Genomic DNA, 20,170 nt, shown 5'->3' on the forward strand with positions numbered 1-20,170 from the left:
TACCATGTTTTTGCCAGATTGGAAGAGGACTGTCAACTCTAATGAAGATTAAGTAGATTTCCCAACGAGATTTTTTAAAAATAAACATCAGTTAATGCTGCTGGCTTTCAAAGCCATATTCATGAAGAATGGAAAGATCTTTAAAGAGTTGCTCTTAGAGACTCCTAAATCTGGGAAATGAACAAGGGGTAGTGGAAGGGGAGGTGGGTGGGGGGATGGGGTGACTAGGTGACGGGCACTGAGGGGGACACTTGAAGGCATGAGGACTGGGTGTTATGCTCTATGTTGGCAAATTGAACTCCAGTAAAAAATAAATAAAAAATAAATAAAAAACAAAGATCTGCTCTAAGAAGGTGTAACTAATAAAATTTGAAATTTAGCAGCATTTCTATTCCATAGTTATTCCAACACACAAGTTTTTATCATGGTTACATTGTACAAAAATAACTTAAAACAGAGCTTTACATATTTAATAAAAAGATGAAGATATTATTATTTACAACTTTAGCCAAAAATTAATTCCCTAAAGAGTAAAAGGTTATTTAATGAACAATTCTTTTGACTGGTTGGGAAAGTGTTGCACAACGGTTCACAAATTCACACTTGATTTATTCTTTGAACGATATAGATAACTTACAGGATTCAGTCCTCTGTCTTTTGGTTCCTGCCATTAATTGGTTAAAGTCATCCGAGGACAGTGTAATTACAACGCTCCCAAAGAAACCTGGAGTTTTGTAAATACAGTAAATGGAAAGTAATGTGTTATGGACATTCAATTGCTAAAAGGATGTAAAAGGGTAGGAGCCATTAGGAAAGGTGAATACACACTTCTCTTGATGTGCTTGCTGAGGAGCCAAATGAGCTTCTTGATCATGGACAGAAGAGACCACCTAAAGTTTAAAAAATGTAGAGCTGTTTGTGTGTCCATTGATCCTGCAATTCTACTTGTGCACTAAAGCAGGAAAATTAAATGAAAAATTACCTAGCCAATACACGTGCTGTGTTTTCTTCCTCTGATGTCTTTATATCTTTGTAGCCAGAAATCCCAATGTTAATTTCGAATAGGAAAGGCTGAATACTAAAGTTAAAAGTTCACCTTAATTTGAATATTGTAGCATTAGTGACATCTGATGGAAAACGAGTTACAGGGTAGCATTATTTAGGTATCCTGATCTTTCTATCACTTTCATCAGATTTTCGCACAGCCCTCTCCCCACGTCCATGGGAAGAGTGTACTTTCTGGCCCCATTGAAGTTTGGCTTAGCCTTAAGACTTACCTGCATCAGTGGAATATGAGCAAAAATGTCAGTGTGAAAGTTCTGAAGATAAGCTTTAGGAGTCCTGGTGAGCCATTGCCCCTTCAATAATAGAAGGAGACACGTGCCCTGCAGATTTGCAGGGGCAAAGAAGAAGACAAGCACTTCAGATAACCCACAGACTACACGGGAAAAAATTGTTATTCTATGGTTGTTTGTGCAAAAGCCAATTAATACATGAGACTATTACACACCTCTGTGTGAATTCCCATGGAAGCTTGACTCCTCTCTCCAATTGATGACACTGGGAGAAGATTCCTGGAGACGTGTGGTTCAGTCCCTTCTGGGGCTCTATTTCAGACCCGGATAGGCCCAGTCGGAACATGTTTCCATTCCTCTACCTATGGTAAGCAAAACTGAGTCAAGAGTCCAGGGCAGGCCCATTAGGTTCTCTTAGAATCTTGGGTTCACTGTATAACATGGTGTGGAAGTCATGTAGGGCTTTTTTTTTTCTTCCAAACATTTATTTAAATTTTAATTAACATATAGTATAATATTGGTTTCAGGAGTATAATTTAGTGATTCATCACTTACATATAATACCCACTGTTCATAGGTCATTTGCAATTCTTACATCTGTTGATTTAAATATCTTCCTCTTAAGGTGGACTTCAAGGTATAGGAAAAGAGGGCAGGACAAGTTTAGATGGAGCCATAGGCTAAAGCTTTTCCGGTTGAGCTTTGCCAATAAAGCTTGTAGCTTGGCTCCCACTCAACTCTAATATATGTACTAGTAGGAGTCAGTAGTGGTATAAGCCACGAAGTATAAGTGGTAATATTAGGACTTTTTAATTTGGCGAATAAAAACAACTGACAGAAATTTAAGTATTGTCCGTGATCTATTAAGAAAGTTGCTACTGGTGAATATTTTTCAGGGAATGACCACATTATTTCTGGTTATTTAGCAGAGGCATTTAGTGTTTCCTAAAGCAGTTACTGCTTTCTAAAAAGAATTTCAAACTTTTGTCCCAAAAGTAGGACCAGATTTTTTAACTCTTCATATTTTTACTGAACTTCCAGTTCTGCTTTCCGTCTCAACCTAATGTTTCATGTTTAGAGGTTACAAACAGCACAGAATTTAAATGCTTTAATCTTACTAGTGTCCACTTTGTAACATACCTCATGTTTGGAAAACCAGACTCTTGACCACACCTTAATTCAACATCATTTTCCTTTCTGCAGAACTGCTTTTCTTATTCAGGAAAAGGACATATGTGGGTGGACCTCAATTAGATAGCTTCAACAATTCTCCAGGCAATGGGCTTTCACAATAGCATTCACTATACCTGTCATCAAATACTGGCACTTATTTGTCTTGCAATGAGAGAATTGCCTTTTATTCTTAACAAGCAGGCAACTGGATCAAAGAGATTAGATTACTCAGGTGAAAAAACAAATACATAATGAGATAAACCTGTGTAGTAACTGCCTGGAAGCTTGCCATCTATTTTCCTCTCCATATCTCAAGCTTCAGAAAGACCAAGACTTTGTTTCATTCATCCTAATACTTGGAACTTTAACAGGTGCTCACTTTGTCATTTCTGAATGAGTGATACAGGCTATGTGTTTTTACTTTATAGTGAAGGTTAATGAGTTAATTCATATAAAAAGCTTAGAACGGTGTCTGATACTAAGCACTTAATTACAAAACAAGGTAACATTTAGAATAGAGATTAGAAAAGATGTCAGAAGTTTGCCTTAAACTGACCCTTAAAAAATAAGGAAAACTAGGCTGGCAATAAAGCTAAGAGGATAGAAAAGTTCTCCAGTCCACTATATGCTAAAATGAATTAATTCCAAATGACATGTATTATTTTATACAGAGAATGATGCTTATTTTAAGTCTAAGGTTATAAGATTAAAGGGATATAATCAAAGCTTGTTCGTTAAATTGAAAGTACCTCCAGATTTATTCAAGTTGGTATCCTTAGGCCTCAGTAGGCACAAGATATTATTTGCTATACTGAATCCATTCTATTATATGTGTTAATACCACACCAATATAAACATATTTAAGACAAATTTTAAACATACATATTTAACTTTATTTCATCATCATTTAAAGCTTGATTTTATAAAACAAAAAAATTAAGAGTTCTGTATCACAGGAATTTAAACAGTGGCAATACACATAGCTTTGTAGGTTCGAGTTCTACAACAAATCAAAATCAAATAATTGGAAGTGTTTTCAATATGGAAAATATACAAATGAAATAAATGGCAGAGACCTATTATGAGCAATGTTTCATTACTTGCAGGTTGTCATTAGATAATTTCAGAATCTAAACAAAGACTCTCAATATTCATACTTCTGTTGCTGTATTTTACATTTAATATCTCCCTACCTATAATCCAGAGGCAAAGTCCTTGACCAAAAGGTCTGATTTAAGAAGGCATTTAGTTTTATGGCAAAAGTTATCCATCTACAGTTACCACTTTCAAGGAATTGACAACAATGCTGATGTGATCTGCTAGTTCCCTTTTGAACAATGTGCAATAATTTATGCCAACCCTGTATCAAGTCATACAGGTAACAAAAAATGGGACAATTATGCACAGTTCAATAGATGTATAATGTTAAGTTTCCCCAGTCTAAAAATTAACCAGTGATACAAAATTTATCAACTATAGTTGACTTGGTTTCAGGAAAACCGCATCTGAGAACTACAAGTACATCACTGTCCTAATCTCATCCTCAGTCACTGGTCGGAATTTTATAGGCCACCATGCTATTTACTTTGTGGATAGTAGTAGTAAATGAATGAAGACAGACTTCCTCAGAATTGGTAATAAACTGTGGTCCCGACTCTTCCCATTTTTCAAGGACAACCAAATCTTTGTATAAATCAGTAGGTCAAATGAACCTAAATTGGGGATAAGATCATTAAAGTACAATTAGTTTTTGAAAGGTACAAGTATCCTTCCTCTCTCCCTCACATGTGAGCCACCTATCATGTCAGAAAAGCTAGTTTGGCTTGATCTCTAATCAGTTATATTAGCTAATTGCTTTTCTTCAATGGAAATTTTAGTACAGAAAATACTGTACTCCTTTTTACTTAATGAAAAACTCGATTGTTTTTTTTTCTTCAAAGAGAAAAGCCATTAAAGATATTTGCAGAAAGTATATAATTGATCACGAGACAGCATGAATCTAAGCCAGAGAAAAAGAACATCTTGGTTTTGTGACCGCTGTATCCCAATGCCCAGAACCATGGAAGGCATACAGTAGGCATTTAGGGTATATCTGATGAATGAAGGAGTAACTAAGCCAGAAAAGAAAGACACAGTTATACCTGTCTAAGTCTTAATTATATACAAGGAAATGTGTATAAAATAAAAGTAATGGAAGAAATTACGTCAAAATATTCAGGAGTACTGAATGAAAACTTTCATTATTTCCCTATTCAGCACTTGTAAATAAAACACAACCAGCATCGCTTTAGATTCATGACGTTTTTCTCACTTATATACCATGACATGGATAATTAAGAAAAAACTCAACAAAACTGTTAATTCTTAAAGTAATAGCTTAATCTTTCCACAACAAATCTGAACCATCATGAAGTCATATAATACTTACAAGAGACTTCCAACAGCGGCAGAAACGTCACGGTAGCTGTGATCTGTCGGATTACGGAGAGGATCTCATCCTGGATGACCTTCTGAGACTTTCCTCTGGGTGTGCTACTGAAGAAACCAAATGAGTTGATTCATTTTAAGTTTTAACAAGTTATTTAAAACACTGGTAAGATTATTTGTTTGATTAAATGCTTCAAAACTCAAATTAAGGAATGCATTCAAAAGGAGTTTTTAAAAAACAATTATAATTTCACTTATTATTCCAGTGATTAAGGCTGATCTTAGTATCAGGTCATTAAATAACAGATGACCAGAAAACCTGCCAAGTGCTTCAAGTCAGGAAACATTCAGCATATTGTAAAATAAAGATAACAATTAGTATCTAAGATCTTTAATTGGCATAATCATTTTGGCATTTTTAGGAATACATAAATGTCTAATTCTGTAGTGCTTCAAAGAAGATGTTATATCAAGTTGTTTTTATTATTAAACATTTTCCAGGGGAGGGGCAAGATGGCGGAAGAGTAGGGTCCCCAAATCACCTGTCCCCACCAATTACCTAGATAATCTTGAAATCATCCTGAAAATCTATGAATTCGGCCTGAGATTTAAAGAGAGAACAGCTGGAATGCTACAGTGAGAAGAGTTCGCACTTCTATCAAGGTAGGAAGACTGCGAAAAAAGAAATAAAGAAACAAAAGGCATCCAAGGGGGAGGGGCCATGCAAGGAGCCAGGCGAAGGCCAGGGCGAGTGTCCCCAGGACAGGAGAGCCCAGGCCCAGAGAAGCAGGAGCTTCACCAATCTTCCTGGGCAGAAAGGCCTCGCAGGGAGTTGGAGCAGGACCCCAGAAAGGCGGGGATGCCCGCAGGCTCCATGGGACACTAACAGAGCAACTTCGCCCCGGGGAGAGTGTGCTGAGCTCCCTAAAGGGCTGCAGCGCAGACACGGCTGGACCCGGGAGCAGCTCACAGGGTCTAGGGCCACAGTTCTGCAGAGAGGCGGCTGTGTGGTGGGAGCACAAATCCAACAGCACAGGCCCAGGAGCACAGGGCGCCAGGGACACAGCCCAGGATCCGGCCTCCTCCCGGGACAGGCAGAGGCCAGGCGGGTCCAGGATGGGAAGGACGCTCCTGCCCCAAGCTGAGCAGATCAGCGGCCCCGACCCCGGAGCATCCAGGCCCCAGCAGATGGAGAGCTCCGTAGTAACTGCAGGAGCTGACTCCAGAGCTCCAGAGCAGGCCGCTGCCACTGCAGGTGTTTCTTCTGGGGCCTCAAGGGGTAAACGAGCCCCTCTGAGCCCTGCACCAGGCAGGGGGTAGAGCACCTCCCCCAAGCGCTAACACCTGAAAATCAGCACAACAAGCCCGTCCCCTAGAGACCAACTAGATGGACAAGTTCCAGGGGAAGTCAAGGGACTTAAAGTATACAGAATCAGAAGATACTCCCCTGTGTTTTTTGTTTGTTTGTTTGTTTTTGTTTTTTGTTTTTTGTTTTTTTTTTGTTTTTGTTTTTGTTTTTTGTTTTTTGTTTTTTGTTTTTTTTTGCTTTTTGAATTTTATTTGTTTCCCTTGGCCTTTTTTTCCCTTCTTTTTCTTTCTCTTTTTCCTCTTTTTTTCTTCCTTTTTTCGTTTTTCTTTTTCTCTTTTCTTTCCTCCTTTCTCTCTTCTCAATTTCTCCTTTTCCCAATTCACCTTGTTTTTGGCCACTCTGCACTGAGCAAAATGACTAGAAGGAAAACCTCACCTCAAAAGAAAGAATCAGAAACAGTCCTCTCTCCCAAAGAGTTACAAAATCTGGATTAGAATTCAATGTCAGAAAGCCAATTCAGAAGCACTATTATACAGCTACTGGTGGCTCTAGAAAAAAGCATAAATGACTCAAGAGACTTCATGACTGCAGAATTTAGAACTAATCAGGGAGAAATTAAAAATCAATTGAATGAGATGCAATCCAAACTAGAAGTCCTCACAACGAGGGTTCATGAGCTGGAAGAATGAGTGGGTGACATAGAAGACAACAAAGAGGGAAACAGAGGAAAAAAGAGACAAACAATTAAAAGACCATGAAGATAGATAAAAGGAAATAAACGACAGCCTGAGGAAGAAAAACCTACGTATAATTGGGGTTCCCGAGGGCGCCGAAAGGGACAGAGGGTCAGAATACGTATTTTAACCAATCATAGCTGAAAACTTTCCTAATCTGGGAAGGGAAACAGGCATTCAAATCCAGGAGATAGAGAGATAGAGAGATCTCCCCCTAAAATCAATAAAAACAGTTCAACACCTCGACACTTAATAGTTAAGCTTGGAAATTCTAAAGATAAAGAGAAGATCCTTAAAGCATCAAGAGACAAGAAATCCCTGACTATTATGGGGAAGAGTATTAGGGTTACAGCAGACCTCTCTACAGACACCTGGAAGGCCAGAAACGGCTGGCAGGATATATTCAGGGTCCTAAATGAGAAGAACATGCAACCAAGAATACTTTATCCGGCAAGGATCTCATTCAGAATAGAAGGAGAGATAAAGAGCTTCCAAGACAGGCAGGCGCTGAGAGAATATGTGACTTCCAAACCAGCTCTGCAAGAAATTTTAAGGGGGACTCTTAAAATTCCCCTTTAAGGAGAAGTTCAGTGGAACAATCCACAAAACAAGGACTGAATAGATATCATGATGACACTAAACTCCTATCTTTCAATAGTAACTCTGAACGTGAATGGGCTTAATGACCCCATCAAAAGGCACAGGGTTTCAGACTGGATAAAAAAGCAGGACCCATCTATTGGCTGTCTACAAGAGACTCAGACAGAAAGACACCTACAACCTGAAAATAAAAGGTTGGAGAACCATGTACTACTCAAAGGGTCCTCAAAAGAAAGCAGGGGTAGCCATCCTTATATCAGAAAAACTAAAGTTTTTCCCAAAGACGGTAGTGAGAGTTGAAGAGGGACACTATATCATACTTAAAGGATCTATCCAAGAAGAGGACTTAACAATCCTCAATATATATGCCCCGAATGTGGGAGCTGACAAAACTATCAATCAATTAATAACATAAATTAAGACATATTTAGATAATAATATACTTGGTGACTTCGATTTAAGGCTTTCTCCACTGGATAGGTCATCTAAGCACAACATCTCCAAAGAAACAAGAGCTTTAAATGATACACTGGACCAGATGGATTTCACAGATATCTACAGAACTTTACATCCAAACTCAACTGAATACACATTCTTCTCAAGTGCACATGGAACTTTCTCCAGAATAGACCACATACTGGGTCACAAATCGGGTCTGAACCGATACCAAAAGATTGGGATCATCCCCTGTATATTCTCAGACCATAATGCCTTGAAATTAGAACTAAATCACAACAAGAAGTTTGGAAGGACCTCAAACACGTGGAGGTTAAGGACTATCCTGCTAAAAGATGAAAAGGTCAACCAGGAAATTAAGGAAGAATTAAAAAGATTCATGGAACCTAATGAGAATAAAGATACAATCGTTCAAAATCTTTGGGATGCAGCAAAAGCAGTCCTGAGGGGGAAATACATCACAATACAAGCATCCATTCAAAAACTGGAAGGAATTCAAATACAAAAGCTAACCTTACACATAAAGGAGCTAGAGAAAAAACAGCGAATAGATCCTACACCCAGCAGAAGAGAGTTAATAAAGATTCGAGCAGAACTCAATGAAATTGAGAACAAAAGAACTGTGGAACAGATCAACAAAACCAGGAGTTGGTTCTATGAAAGAATTAATTAAGATAGATAAACTATTAGCCAGACCTATTAAAAAGAAGAGAGAGAAGACTCAAATTAATAAAATCATGAATGAGAAAGGAGAGATCACTACCAACACCAAGGAATTAGAAACGATTTTAAAAACATATTATGAACAGCTATACGCCAATAAATTAGGCAAACTGGAACAAATGGACGCATTCCTGAAAGCCACAAACTACCAAAACCGAAACAGGAAGAAATAGAAAACCTAAACAGGCCAATAACCAGGGAGGAAATTGAAGCAGTCATCAAAAACCTCCAAAGACACAAAAGTCCAGGGCCAGATGGCTTCCCAGGGGAATTCTATCAAACGTTTAAAGAAGAAACCATACCTATTCTACTAAAGCTGTTTGATAGAAAGAGATGGAGTACTTCCAAATTCGTTCTATGTGGCCAGCATCACCTTAATTCCAAAAGCAGACAAAGATCCCACCAAAAAGGAGAGTTCCAGACCAATATCCGTGATGAACATGGAAGCAAAAATTCTCAACAAGATACTAGCCAATAGGATCCAACAACACATTAAGAAAATTATTCGCCATGACCAAGTAGGATTTTTCCCCGGGACAGAAGGCTGATTCAACACTCATAAAACAATCAATGTGATTCATCATATCAGCAAGAGAAAAACCAAGAACCGTATGATCCTCTCATTAGATGCAGAGAAAGCATTTGACAAAATACAGCGTCTATTCCTGATCAAAACTCTTCAGAGTGTAGGAATAGAGGAAACAGTCCTCAACATCTTAAAAGCCATCTACGAAAAGCCCACGGCAAATATAATTCTCAATGGGGAAGCACCGGGAGCCTTTCGCCTAAGATCAGGAACAAGACAGGGATGTCCACTCTCACCACTGCTATTCAACATAGTACTGGAAGTCCTAGCCTCAGCAGTCAGACAACAAAAAGGCATTAAAGACATTCAAATTGGCAAAGAAGAAGTGAAACTCTCCCTCTTTGCCGATGACATGATACTCTACGTAGAAACACCAAAAGCCTCCACCCAAAGATTGCTAGAACGCATACAGCAATTTGGCAGTGTGGCAGGATACAAAATCAATGCCCAGAATTCAGTGGCATTTCTATACACTAACAATGAGACTGAATAAAGAGAAATTAAGGAGTCAAACCCATTTACAATTGCACCCAAAAGCATAAGATACCTAGGAAGAAACCTAACCAAAGAGGTAAAAGATCTATACCCTAACAACTATAGAACACTTCTGAAAGAAATTGAGGAAGACACAAAGGGATGGAAAAATAGTCCATGCTCATGGATTGGCAGAATTAATATTGTGAAAATGTCAATGGTACCCAGGGCAATTTACACGTTTAATGCAATCCCTATCAAAATACCATGGACATTCTTCAGAGAGTTAGAATAAATTATATTAAGATTTGTGTGGAATCAGAAAAGACCTCATATAGCCAGGGGAATTTTAAAAAAGAAAACCATAGCGGGGGGCATCACAATGCCAGATTTCAGTTTGTACTACAAAGCTGTGGTCATCAGGACAGTGTGGTACCAGCACAAAAACAGACACATAGATCAATGGAACAGAATAGAGAACCCAGAAGTGGACCCTGAACTTTTTGGTCAACTAATATTCAATAAAGGAGGAAAGACTATCCATTGGAAGAAAGCCAGTCTCTTCAGTAAATGGTGTTGGGAAAATTGGACATCCACATGCAGAAGAATGAAACTAGACCACTCTCTTGCACCACACACAAAGATAAACTCAAAATGGATGAAAGATCTAAATGTGAGACAAGACTCCATCAAAATCCTAGAGGAGAACACAGGCAACACCCTTTTTGAACTCGGCCACAGTAACACCTTGCAAGATACATCCAGGAAGGCAAAAGAAACAAAAGCAAAAATAAACTATTGGGACTTCATCAAGATAAGAAGCTTTTGCACAGCAAAGGATACAGTCAACAAAACTAAAAGACAAGCTACAGATGGGAGAAAATATTTGCAAATGACGTATCAGATAAAGGGCTAGCATCCAAGATCTGCAAAGTACTTCTTAAACTCAACACCAAAGAAACAAACAATCCAATCATGAAATGGGCAAAAGACATGAACAGAAATCTCACAGAGGAAGACCTGGACATGGCCAACATGAACATGAGAAAATGCTCTGCATCACTTGCCATCAGGGAAGTACAAATCAAAACCACCATGAGATACCACCTCACACCAGTGAGAATGGGGAAATTTAACAAGGCAGGAAACCACAAATATTGGAGAGGATGTGGAGAAAAGGGAACCCTCTTACACTGTTGGTGGGAATGTGAACTGGTGCATCCACTCTGGAAAAGTGTGTGGAGGTTCCTCAAAGAGTTAAATATAGAGCTGCCCTATGACCCAGCAATTGCACTGCTGGGATTTACCCCTAAATTCAGATGCAATGAAATGCCGGGACACCTGCACCCCAATGTTTCTAGCAGCGATATCCACAATAGCTAAACTGTGGAAGGAGCCTTGGTGTCCATCGAAAGATGAATGGATAAAGATGTGGTTTATGTATCCAATGGAATATTACTCCGCCAATAGAAATGACAAACACCCACCATTTGCTTCAACGTGGATTGAAGTGGAGGGTATTATGCTGAGTGAAGGTAAGTCAATCGGAGAAGGACAAACATTATATGTTCTCATTCATTTGGGGAATATAGATAAGAGTGAAAGGGAATATAAGGGTAGGGTCAATAAATGTGTGGGAAATATCAGAAAGGGAGACAGAACTTACTTACTCCTAACTCTGGGAAACGAACTAGGGGCGGTGGAATGGGAGGAGGGCGGGGTGGGCGTGACTGGATGGTGGGCACTGAGGGGGGCACTTGACGGTATGAGCACTGGGTGTTATTCTGTATGTTGGTAAATTGAACACCAATAAAAATAAATTATTTAAAATAATCAAATAAACATTTTCTAAAATAGACCAAAGGCTTCAGGAACAAAGTACATTTCATTATGAGAGAGAGTTCTGAGTTTACAGGTAAGCATGCCTTGGACAATGCTAAGAATTAGCATATAATGAGGGGGCATTTCCCATCCAGAGGATCTAAGAACTTCAGTTCAGAGTGTCTTAGGAAGTTCATAGCATTAAATGAAATACAGTAGAGCTGCATATCAAGCTAGGAGAACGTCTAGGATAATACTTCATGGTTAAAAGTACCTTGACACAATCCATTAAATGGGCCACCTAATACATCCTAATACACCTAATACATAGCTTACATATAGCACCATAAATACTAACGGTTGAAATTCATGGATTTTAGACTAAGGGCAGTTATGTTAAAAGTACACTATACAAGTCCATAATAGGCATGACTCTTTTGTGAGCACAGTTTGTGAGTCTTATTCTTCTCCACAGGAGATCTAACATAATTACAAACAAACTACCTTATACGAAACTAGTTCAATTTGGTTAGAACTCATTTAGTCAAGAAAACAAGTTTTGGGAAAAAAATCATGAAAATGGAAGCAGTTTAATTCATACTTACCTGTCATCTTTTGCAGTCTTGTCGCACTCAATGTCAACCTGCCACCTTTCAAGGACTTCACTGCTTTCATTATTTGAGATGAATACCACCAGCTTCTGAACTGAACACTTGTATAACCAATCTGCAATATAGAACAAGGCATCTGTTTTGGTTCACTGCATTACAAAGTAACTCTTCCCAGGTCTCACTTTCTACCCTTAGCAAATCCTACCACTGGTATTTTGGAACTCCTCCAACCTGTACAGAAAACTTGCCTCACGATAACCTAGCTCCCGTTTTCCAATTCTCAGTATCCATAGCAGATGTAGTTATTACTGAATGCTAAGCACAGAGTAGTGAACATGCAGTATACTGTAATCCAAGGTAAATTGCAGAAGATGAGCATTAATCTAATCACTGCAGCAATGAATGTAAATTTTTAATTGTAATAAGTGCCAAGAAGGTGCAGTATGTGATCCAATGAGAGAATATAGGAAAATTTGACTCAGGGAATTCTCACTGGACTTCAGTTCTACAAGTAAATACAATTAAATATGCAAAAGGTTACAGAAAAGGGTACAGGTCTAAAATACTGGAAAGCAAAAAGTATCTGACCAGAGGATTGAAAGGGTAATACAGATACAGTTAAGAAAGGGAGAATGAACAAGGTCGGTTTGTGCAAGATACATAGGGGTCAGACCACACAAGGTCACATGGGCTAAATTAAAGAACTTATACTTCAAGTACCAGGGAAGTCATTACTGTGTCTGAAGCAGGGTGTGATGTGATTAAACTTATATTTCAGAACTATCCTTTTGGCTGTGATGTGTGGAAAGTAGAGTGGAAGTAAAGAGAGGATCTAGGGATGCTAATTGATTAGTAATTCAAGCAAGAGGTACTGAAGGCTTATAGAAGGATAAATTGGGAGAGATGGATCAGTATAGGTAGAGTGAAGAGATTTCGTGGTTAAAATTGTTAAGATTTATTGGATACTTATGAGACTAAGGAAGAGGAAATACTCAGGGATAGTTCCCAACTTTCTGGTTTATACCACTGGTTGGAAGGTTGATCCATTCATTGAGAGAAAGAGAATGGGAATGAGACATGATGCTTACAATTTTATAAGGTTTTATTTTTCTTCTTTTTTAAAGATTTTATTTATTTATTCATGACAGAGAGAGAGAGAGGCATAGAGAGAGAGGCAGAGACACAGGCAAAGGGAGAAGCAGGCTCCATGCAGGGAGCCTGATGTGGGACTCGATCCCAGGTCTCCAGGATCATGCCCTGGGCTGAAGGCAGTGCTAAACTGCTGAGCCACCCGGGCTGCCCTAAGGTTTTATTTCTAAGTAATCTCCACACCCAATGTGGGGCTGGAACTTACAACCCAAGATCAAGAGTTGCATGCTCTACTGACTGAGCCAGCCAGGACCCCCTTAAATTTAGTTTTCAAGTATCACTAGGATAGCCACATGTGGATATCAAGGGAGCCACTTACTATATGAGCAAAGAGAAGACTTGGGTTGGATGTATGTTTGTGAGTCAACTACACAAAGATTGTTAGTAAAGTTATGTATGTGTCAGAAGTCATCTTAGAGATTATAATAAGGGGACCTCATAATGAGCCCTGAATTAATCTTGGAACTGGGGATAATATACTCAAGAATACACAGTTGTTGTTTTCTTTCAAGAGACAAAAACAATCTTGTAATATTTAGGACTTGTGGGCCCCCTAGGTCTCTTGCGTAGTCTTTTAAAAACTAGCCTTTCAAAATCTGAAAACACTCAGTTTGCAGGTAGTACAAAAATAGGCCACTTGTTGGATATGTGCCCTCAGGCTTGCCGACCCCTCGACAAAAAACAACCTTTTCTCAATTTTGGTCTGAAAAGGAAGAGATTGGGTAGTCACTTAAAGATCTGGGGTGGGTGGAAATCTTTTTCTTTTAAAACTGAAGACAAATGAAACCAATGAAAATATCTCAAAAGAAAGAAGTCAGAAATACCAGAGAAGAACTAGGGTAGAGTCCTTAAGAAGGCTAGAGGGATGGGGATTCAAAGAGATTGAACAATTTGCCTCTAAGAAGAGCAATTCCCCCATTCTAACTAAAATAAAAGGGACAAATTAAATAGGAAGGTGTACATACAACCGAGGTGAAATGTCATCAGTGTAGTCTTAAAGGAGACAACCTAAAAACCAGTAACTTAGGCAGGGTTTGCTTCTTCATCAAATTAAGGTGACATAGATTCTTAGTTACTTCTATGTTGCAGGCTAAGTAATCTGAGTATCGCCCTGGGTGATTTAGCCCTGAAGATGATAAAAATATAATTAATAGAATTCTAAAAATAAAGCCTCTTGAAACAATATATATATATATATATATATATGACTTAGGAATAAAAAAAAAATACTATAATGTTTTTTTTGGTTTTTTTTGGAACTAGCTTTGGAAGGTCAAATGAGGAGCCAGGGAGAAACATCCTATAACACAGAAAAATTAGAAGTGAGAATCCTAAGTAGAGAAAAACATGGGGGAAAAAGAGACAGAATAGATGGAGAACAAGTATTCAGGAATTTCTTGAGCTACGGAAAAACAAGGAGTGTTCAGATAGAAACGGCTAACTTACAGGCAGGATTTTAACAAAGACAAATGAAGAAAGTAAGACATTAAAAAACTTTATTGGGTACTCTATTAGTAGTATTTCTTTAAGTTTAGTTCCCAGGCTGGATCCAATTTCATTTTCTTTTATCTTAAAATAATGACGGTTTTAAACTCCAGGCAGCTATAGAAAATATGTCATGTAAAAATATATAGTGGATTTCTCTCCAACAATAAACATCATCATAGTTATGTAAAATTCCAACTTGTTCCACCTGGCTACACGAACTGCAAAAATCACTTCAAAAAGAGTTGATAGAGATTGTTTTGTGAAGCCAGATCAGATTCCTAACATCAACGTATTTAACCCACTCAAAATGTGGTAGGGAAGAGTGGAGTTTCTTTCACTTTATTATTTGCTTCCTTCCGATGGAGAATCGCTTTATTTGAGATTGCAGTGTTTTACACCTCTTTGTATAGAGCTGAAAAATGAACACCAAGATGCCAGAAAGTACGGGTCCAAGAAGGCCTGCGAAACTCAAATTGGTTTTCAACAATTAAATACCTTTCACTTGTTCCACTACATTACTGAGTTACTTTATGAGCTCAGGATCTGTTGTTATAAGCAAGGTGAATGCGTATTTCTGCACTCTGGTAGAGGTTTCAGGTGGATATATGCCACGCTGATATAAAATGCTGTTGACGCCAAATGCTGAAAACAAAAGGAATGTTAAAGTTATTTCCACTTTGTAACTCTGGAAAATAAAACCTATTTAGATGTGGCTGCGGTTTCATTCATGGCATCAAACTGAAAAAGCCTAATGTGCGTTTGTGGGTGTCTCGCTGAAAGCAGAGTAGGTGAAAAGTGCCACTGAAAATCCTTAAAAATGTTGCTTCTAAATCAAAAGAACACGATACGTGCTTTTATGCGGAAATAAAAATGCCAAACTGCATTAACCTAGCGTCAAAGTAGAACTACAAGCTCACGGTAATGCAAGCCCCAATTCAGGTTATGTGATCACAGGGTGTCCAAATAGGCTTTTGCGTCTGGATTAGCAATTGACTGATTAACCGGTCCAATGCTCCAGAGCAAGCCTCTCCCTCACTTTTCCCTCCTCTTCTCCTGCCAGAGTCTATCAGAGGGTGCAAACATGGCCTGGTCCAGGACAGAGTTTCCTAAATCCAGTCCATCGCCCTCAGTGCCGGAATCAAAGCTTGGTGGATGGGCTGTGCAAAATGTACTGGGGCTCCACCCGCTCGGGGCGGTGCCGGCCGGCCGGGCTGGGAAGCCTGTGGGATCCGCAGTTTAAAGCAAGGCTGCTGGGGAGGGGCCGGCGCGAGGCAGGCCTGGGCAGCACCTGGGCTTCCCGCTGCCCCAGGAGCAAGGCGCCTAGATTAGATTCTCCAGCCAGGCGGGCGCTGGAGCAGAGCCGCCCCCACCCCCGCCCCCGCCCCCGCCTCCGTGGCCCAGGGCCTCCAGGGCCGCCAGGCCTCAGCTCTCCCCGCCCTCTGGCCTGCGGGAGCGGGACTTGCAGAAGAACTCGGCCACGATGTCCGCGCTCCCGCGCAGGGCGATGCCTTGCTCGCGGGACAGCTGCAGCGCCATGACCAGGCCTAGGGACGAGGGAGCGCGCTGCTACCCGGCAGGCGGCGACCACACGGGCTCCAACGGTTCCCGCCACTCGTTTGGAAAGTAACGACGCTGCTCCCCGGGGCCTTCCGCGCAGGCGCGACGAGCCTCTCAGCCCGCCCAGCGCCAGTCTCCCTGCTCGCCGGAGGGGGGGCGCCTCGCGCAGGCGCAGTGGGTAGGCGTGGTCAGGCACTTCCGGGTTGTCGGGCTCCAAAGGGTCCTGGCAGGCCCCTGTAATTGTGGTCGCGGGCAGCAGCTGAGGCGAGAGGACTGCAAAACCTGCTTTGACGCCCGCTCCCGAGGCCTGCGGACTGAGCGGCCCAGGATCCCAGCTCATCAGTGCCAAAGCGATTGTTTCTTTTTTTTTTTTTTCAAAGCCATTTTCAAAGTGATGTGAACCGCGCGGGTTGCCTCTTAACGTGGCCCCAGGGACCCCCGCCACCTCCCCAAAGTTCTGCTTAGATGCTTCCGGAGTCAGTGAAGAACCCGCCTGCGTGGCTGCCCAGCTGCAGCTTGAGAGGGCCTGGTGACTGGATCCGGGCGCAGCTTTTAAGAAATTGGGTGCGGCCGGGGTGGCCCAGCGGTTGAGGCGCCTTCAGCCTGGGCCTGACCCTGGAGCCCTGGGGTGGGGTCCCGCGTGGGGCTCCCTGCATGGAGCCTGCTTCTGCATCCGCCTGGGTCTCTGCCTCGCTCTCTTTCTCTGTGTGTCTATCATGAATAAATAAATTCTTCAAAAACAAGGGAATTGGGTTGGGGTTAAAGGGGTGAGCCGCAGCTCCTGTCCTGTGCTGTCAGCGGGGAGCCGCAGGGGCTGCCTCTGCGCGCGGGAATAAGTTCCTCGGGAATAAGTTCCCCCCCAATCAGGCCCAGACACGCGGAAGAAGTTGTCAGGGAATTCTGACCCACGAATTCACTATGTTATGTTAGGATGAGAAGTTTGAAAGAGAGCGCACAATCCGTGTCAATTGCAAAAACACTGTAGTCCTTGAAGCAGCTAGAAACATTATTTGTAAAAATCAAGTCTCAAAAACTACGCACCAGACATGCTATCCTACTTGATTATATGAGAAATGCCTTAGTGTCTTACTGTCTATGATTGCATGACAAATTACCGCAAATTGATGGCTGAAGATAACACGCATTTATTATCGCCATCTGGTACATCAGGGGTTGCTGTGACACAGCTGGATGCTCTACTCAAGAGTCTCACGCAGTTGAAATACAGGTGTCTCTGCAAGTGCAATCTCATCCATTTGCATCCATCAACCCAGAAGACCCAGGGTTCTCTTCCAAGCCCCTTGGCTGTTGGCAGAATTAATAACCTTGGACTGGGGTTACTGTTGTTTTGCTCCTTGGCCAGAGGGGAGTCTTGTGCCTTTGCCAGATGGCTCTTCCATAGACTTTCTCATACTGCGAGTCTGACTTCATGGAGATCCCTTTTAAGGATTCATCTAACTGGGTTAGACCTAGTCAGTTAATTTACCCTTAGCTAAATTTTTTTTTTTTTTTTTACCTTTGATGAATTTAATCCGGGAAGTGAATCCTATCATATTCACAGGCTCTGGCCACACTCAAAATGAGGAGAGTATCTAAAATGTGCTCCTTGGGGGATCCCTGGGTGGCGCAGCGGTTTGGCGCCTGCCTTTGGCCCAGGGCGTGATCCTGGAGACCCGGGATCGAATCCCACATCGGGCTCCCGGTGCATGGAGCCTGCTTCTCCCTCTGCCTGTATCTCTGCCTTGTCCCTCTCTCTCTCTCTGTATGACTATCATAAAAAAATAATAATAAATTGAAAAGATTCCTTTAAAAAAATAAAAAATACATAAAATGTGCTCCTTAGAAGATTTTTCTGCCATCTTAGAATGCTGCCTATGACAGTGTTATCAGATTTTGATCAGTTTGAAACATACCTAATAGGCCAAGTAGCCCTAAAATATTTTCCGTACACCCTTCAATCTTTTGTACCTGTGTATACACACAGGTGTGTTTAAATCACCATCTTTTCACTACTTCCACCAGGATTTTAGAGGCAGAACTCGGGCATTATACTGGTAGAGCCACATGCTCAGCTTACTACAAATAAAAATTGTTTCTCTTTCTGAGGAATTTTATATTGATACTGAGCACGTAACGAAATATTTTCTTCGGTTTCATTTTTCTGAATATGTAAATAATTGTTGGTATAATTTTGGAGATTCTAGAATTTACTTTTTTAATTTTTTTATTTAATAAATTTATTTTTTATTGGTGTTCAATTTACCAACATACAGAATAATACCCAGTGCTCATCCCGTCAAGTGCCCCCCTCAGTGCCCATCACCCAGTCACCCCCACCCCCCGCCCTCCTCCCCTTCCACCACACCTAGTTCGTTTCCCAGAGTTAGGAGTCTTTATGTTCTGTCTCCCTTTCTGATATTTCCCACACATTTCTTCTCCTTTCCCCTTTATTCCCTTTCACTATTATTTATTTTTCCAAAATGAATGTGAACATACACTGTTTGTCCTTCTACGATTGACTCACTTCACTCAGCATAATACCCTCCAGTTCCATCCACATCGAAGCAAATGGTGGGTATTTGTCGTTTCTAATGGCTGAGTAATATTCCATTTTATACATAAACCACATCTCCTTTATCCATTCATCTTTCGATGGACACCAAGGCTCCTTCCATAGTTTGGTATTGTGGACATTGCTGCTATAAACATTGGGGTGCAGGTGTCCCGGCGTTTCATTGCATCTGAATCTTTGGGGTAAATCCCCACAGTGCAATTGCTGGGTCGTAGGGCAGATCTATTTTTAATTCTTTGAGGAACCTCCACACAGTTTTCCAGAGTGGCTGCGCCAGTTCACATTCCCACCAACAGTGTAAGAGGGTTCCCTTTTCTCCGCATCCTCTCCAATATTTGTGGTTTCCTGCCTTATTAATTTTCCCCTCTCTCACTGGTGTGAGGTGGTATCTCATTGTGGTTTTGATTTGTATTTCCCTAATGGCAAGTGATGCAGAGCACTTTCTCATGTGCATGTTGGCCATGTCTATGTCTTCCTCTGTGAGATTCCTCTTCATGTCTTTTGCCCATTTCATGATTGGATTGTTTGTTTCTTTGGTGTTGAGTGTAATAAGTTCTTTATAGATCTTGGAAACTAGCCCTTTATCTGATACATCATTTGCAAATATTTTCTCCCATTCTGTAGGTTGTCTTCGAGTTTTGTTAACTGTATCCTTTGCTGTGCAAAAGCTTCTTATCTTGATGAAGTCCCAATAGTTCATTTTTGCTTTTGTTTCTTTTGTCTTTGTGGATGTATCTTGCAAGAAGTTACTGTGGCCGAGTTCAAAAAGGGTGTTGCCTGTGTTCCCCTCTAGGATTTTGATGGAGTCTTGTCTCACATTTAGATCTTTCATCAATTTTGAGTTTATCTTTGTGTGTGGTGAAAGAGAGTGGTCTAGTTTCATTCTTCTGCATGTGGATGTCCAATTTTCCTAGCACCATTTATTGAAGAGACTGTCTTTCTTCCAGTGGATAGTCTTTCCTCCTTTATCGAATATAAGTTGACCATAAAGTTGAGGGTCTACTTCTGGGTTCTCTATTCTGTTCCATTGATCTATGTGTCTGTTTTTGTGCCAGTACCACACTGTCTTGATGACCACAGCTTTGTAGTACAACCTGAAATCTGGCATTGTGATGGCCCCAGCTATGGTTTCCTTTTTTAAACTTCCCCTGGCTCTTCGGGATCTTTTCTGATTCCACACAAATCTTAAAATAAT

The 20,170-nt window shown here is 40.6% G+C and overlaps 1 pseudogene; it reads right to left on the reverse strand.

Annotated features, from left to right (window-relative positions):
• Nucleotides 1–3,402: 3,402 nt before the first annotated feature.
• On the reverse strand, nucleotides 3,403–16,382 carry LOC112907417 (mitotic spindle assembly checkpoint protein MAD2A-like; annotated as a pseudogene).
• Between the last annotated feature and the right edge of the window lie 3,788 nt (nucleotides 16,383–20,170).

Source organism: Vulpes vulpes, unplaced genomic scaffold (assembly GCF_048418805.1).
Source record: "Vulpes vulpes isolate BD-2025 unplaced genomic scaffold, VulVul3 u000000641, whole genome shotgun sequence".
Classification (NCBI taxonomy): Eukaryota; Metazoa; Chordata; class Mammalia; order Carnivora; family Canidae; genus Vulpes; species Vulpes vulpes.